We start from the raw sequence: 5025 nt of genomic DNA, 5'->3' as shown, positions 1-5025 counted from the left end.
GGTTGGGCTCAGAACGGACAACGGAAAGAACTGAGAGACCCGGACAGATGCAAGTTTTGGAAACATGAAGATGCAATGCAGATGATGACATCGCAGGATGCAACACGCAAGAGAATGACACGGCAACAAACAGCGAATAACTGGAAGACACCTGGCGCATCGGTCTCGGGGAGTTACAACACTCCACCACTACAAGAGGATCTCGTGCCGAGATCTAGGATGGCACCAGAGGGAAACGGAAGAGAAACAGAAAAGGTAAAACTAAGTTGTTCTTTGACAAACAAGTGAAACCAAAGAACCTTGAGAGGTTAAACAATTTCGAGAAAAGAATACACCGGAGATGATCGAAGTTGAGAACACTCTGTTAGAGAAGAGGAACAAGGAACATCACGAGAACCTAGTGGTTGAAAGACATGAGAAAAGGGTTGCAATGGGCAAGAAGTACATGCAAGCACTCCGGGTGAAACGAGATGTACAAGGAATGATAAGGATCAATTATGACAACACTTCGGTTGGAAATGGAAGGCAATAATATGAACTTGGCCAAATGAAAGAACTTGAATGAGACTCCGGTTAGAAGAGGAATGATAGCCACAACACTCTGGTTAAAACAAGATAGAGAAGAAATAAGAATGATATAATTTGGGCAGCACTCCGACTGTAAGTGAAAGGAACTGAATATGAACCTGGGAAGATTGGATGATACTTGATGAAATCAACAACACACTGCCTCCGGAACTATTGAAAGAATGGCACAATGGGTAAGAAAGATTTCAGACAGCACTCCGGTTGAGAAGGGAGGTAAAACTTGACAAAATGGGAAGAACTTGAAGAGAGGGCACGACACTCCGGTTGAATGGATAAGCCCGAAAAGAACATGATCTTTGACAAAACGAGATGATGGGTGAATATAACAACAATACAATGCCTCTGGAATGAATATAAGAATGTAATCAAAAGAACGGAGGAGAAAACCACATCTTCTGCCTCAAATGAGCTTGAAAAAAGCATCTTTAGGAGAAGAGTCGCACAGAGTTGTTGGAAAACCACCAACGCAAAGAGTAAGCTTCTTGTGGGCTTATGGAAAACATCTCGAATTATTGAGGTGAAATTCTGCCACTAATGAAAAACAATATATTGGATTGATATGAACAAGAGGACGAGAAACTTATTTCACTGGGAGGATAAATGAAGAACTTGGGTCATTTATAAGAACCATAAATAGAAACAATACTTAGTGAAAGCTTTAGGTGAAATATAACCCAATATAACTCCAATGAAGAGATTGATGGATTGAAAAGATGTCCTGAATGAACTGAAAATGATGGGTTTAAAAATATGTCATTCCGGACAACTTGTTTATCATGAAACACGAAGGGAAATTGTTAACAATGACATAACACCACCTCAAAAGATAAGGTAGGAAGAATTGCACTTCGGATGCAAGATGAAGAATGCTTGAACTCCTCAAAACAAGACATGTATTGAACACCATGTTTAAATTTGAGAATAGCTTGCCGGATCTTACTTCGAGAGAAATCTTGAAGAGCAATAAAAGAATGCAAAGAATCCTTGATGAAGCACCACGTAGAAACTCCATGAAGAACTCCGGTAATAAAGGATGATAGAAAGGAAGAGAAGTTGAAAACACCAGGTTAAGCCTTGTGATGATTATATGGAGCTTTACGACGAGATAAAGCGGAAAGCTTGAAACTCCGGAAAAGAAAAGATGAAGCATCTTGAACCAAGAAATGTGACATGATGAACAACTTTGGAAAGAAGAAACTAGATCACTTGGATGGAACAATAATAAGAATTATGTTATGCATATCCTTCACCAATTTAAATTGATGACAAGCAACGGATTTGGCATACTAATTCTCGTAGAAAGGATTAAGAGAGATATAGCATAAACTCAATGGACCACCGATAGGATTTAACCAACGAATAAATTGATATGATAATGAAGGAAGGGAAAACTTGAACGAACCACCGTATAATTGAAAATGAAAGTAGCAGAGACACAATTCACCGGGAAGAATTGGAAAATGAATGAAGATACTTGCTAGGATTTAGATACAAGAGAACGAATAGATCACGAGCTGATTAGAGAATACTTGAATGATGCACCGATATGATTTGGAGAACGAGAGCTGAAAGCTGAGAATGAATAAACCCGAAATGATGGCCTTCGGAGAATCAAACTGAAAAGACTACTGAATTGCTCCGGATGGGCGAAAAGAATTCTCACAATTGAAAACAATTATGAGAGGATGGCATCAAGCTTGAACTACACATCTTTAAGAGAACAAAGCAAGATTTAATAGAAACTCTTCTTCAGTCTCCAAATGTTGAGAACGACGATGAGAAACACCACCATGAATTCTTGAGGTACTCCGGGATGAAAATTAGAAAGGTTGAACTGACGATGAAAGAATTTGAAAGATCTTGGAGAAAGACATTTGACTGATGACAAGTCATTCTTACGTCAAACTTTGAAAGAATTTGAGAAGCTCTGAAAAAAATTAGAAGAGTCAGATAAGATCCTGAGAAAGACCTATGGGTTATGGCCCACTCAAGAGAAACACTGTTGAAGAGATTGCTTGAAAAGAGAGATTGCACTGGTTGAATTAAATGGCTTGAATGAGATAACACCCTCGGAATAGGTTGAGCGAATGCAGAGTGGAAACATGAATCTTCTGAGATATCTTCAGCACTCCGGAACAATTGAATAGCGAGAAGTGAATGATTAAGAGATACACACATACGAAAACACTTGGAGCAAGGAAGAGAATATGATCAACATCGAAAACTTGACTTGAATCCACCGGAGAAGATAAAAGAAATGAGGAATGATGAACTTGAAGCTCCATTAGTATCTTCCTGAGAATCACCGGATAAGAACATTGGCGGAAAAAAAATGGAGAGACTTCACATCAATAAAAAGGATACTTGATTAATACATCTGATTCCTTGAAGAAAAAGGGTGTGAGGGCGGGAAAACAAAGGCAACTTGGGGACGGATGGAACAAACACCGTTGAGAAAACTTAGAGTTGATCTTGCGGATAGGAAAATGATAGGATTAACTTGAAGAGAATCACACCGGTTGGAAAGAATTGACATGACAATTTCGATTATCATGAAGGATTAGTATTCGCATAGAAATATGAGAATACCGCTTAGGAAAAGGTATGGATTCAACACTTGACTTCGAAGCAACTCGAATACCACAACTGAAATCAAAACAAAGGATTGGCTTGCAAAATAAGCCGGAAACAAACACATGATAGATCCCATATCGTATCATGTGTCTGTTGGAAAGATTATTCTAGGAGCTACTTGAATTCCCACCTATAAACTCCCGAAACTTTTTGGTTATGCAAACAGGTGTTGGGGATACAGGGGAAGCATAATATTTCACTCAAACTAACAGTTCCTACATCTAGCTGTATCCATCCTTCAACACATAACCAAGAGACCTTCGGAAATCGTGTACCTCAACCTTCGAAAAGCATCCATTATACGAGTTATGGCAATACTCCCAAACTCCCGCCTCAGTACTGGGTGGCGTAGAGGTTATCTCACCAACAATTGCATAAAAGAGATTTTCGATGTCAGCGAAACTCAGGTATTCCAGAACTGCAACGATAAAATTGTGACGACAACACCTCGGAGCTCAACTCCCCGGGACACTGCCACAACCCCTAAATGTCAGGAGGCACTAAGAACAATGTTCTCGTCACAAAACTAATGGAACGATTCCAAGATACCCGCGTGATCCTAAAAAAATTCGTGAAATTTGAGGAGAGGAGAGTCAGAACTTCTACGTCAGGAGGCCTCACCAGAGCGACGAAGGGACTGAGGAGTAAAAAGAATCCTACTCTCCGATATATATAATCCTAAGACTCAAAACATTTTATTCTAGACTCAACAACGTCAGCGATTCGATCAAGCAGGGGGCTCCTAAGTCGGGGAAGGCTCTGATTACCAACTTGAAACACCCACAATGCGGCTATATCTCCCACATGTCGGGGCACGACTTAGAGGCATAGCCGCATGGTAGGCTTGTCGCAAGAGGGGTAATCTTCACACATCCCATGTACTGAATAAGAAAGGGATAAAGAGTTGGCTTACAATCGCCACTTCACACAAATACAAGTTAAACATACATCATCCAGATTAGAATCAAGGTCCGGCTATGGAACCAAAATAAAAGAAGAAAACCCCAAATGCTAGATCCCTGATCGTCCCAACTGGGCTCCACTACTGATCAACAGGAAACGAAACAATACAATGAACACGATCTTCATCGAGCTCCCACTTGAGCTCGGTTGCGTCATCTGCACTAGTATCATCGGCACCTACAACTGTTTGGAAGTATCTATGAGCCACGAGGACTCAGCAATGTCACACCCGCGAGATCAAGACTATTTAAGCATATGGATAGGAAAGGGTAGTGAGGTGGAGCTGCAGCAAGCACTAAGCATATATGGTGACTAACATACGTAAATCAGAGCGAGAAGAGAAGCAACGCAATGGTCGTGAACTAGAAGTGATCAAGAAGTGATCTTGAAAGCTACTTACATTCAAGCATAACACAAGACCGTGTTCACTTCCCGGACTCCGCCGAGAAGAGACCATCGCGGCTACACACGTGGTTGATGCATTTTAATTTAAGTCAAGTGCAAGTTCTCTACAACCGGACATTAACAAATTCCCATCTGCCACATAACCACGGGCACGGCTTTCGAAGTTCAAACCCTGCAGGGGTGTCCCAACTTAGCCCATCACAAGCTCTCATGGTCAATGAAGGGTATTCCTTCTCCCAGGAAGACCTGATGAGGCTTGGAATCCCATTTACAAGACATTTCGACAATGGTAAAACAAGACCAGCAAAGCCACCCGATGTGCCGACAATCCCGATTGGAGTCGCACATATTTCGTTCCCAGGGCAACACTGGATGAGACAGGCTACGAGTAAAACCAGCCCTCGAGTTTCCCCGAGGTGGCCCCACAGGCGGCTC

The sequence above is a fragment of the Triticum dicoccoides genome, chromosome 1A, assembly GCF_002162155.2.
Source record: "Triticum dicoccoides isolate Atlit2015 ecotype Zavitan chromosome 1A, WEW_v2.0, whole genome shotgun sequence".
Classification (NCBI taxonomy): domain Eukaryota; kingdom Viridiplantae; phylum Streptophyta; class Magnoliopsida; order Poales; family Poaceae; genus Triticum; species Triticum dicoccoides.
Note: the sequence above shows the minus strand (reverse complement) of the source record.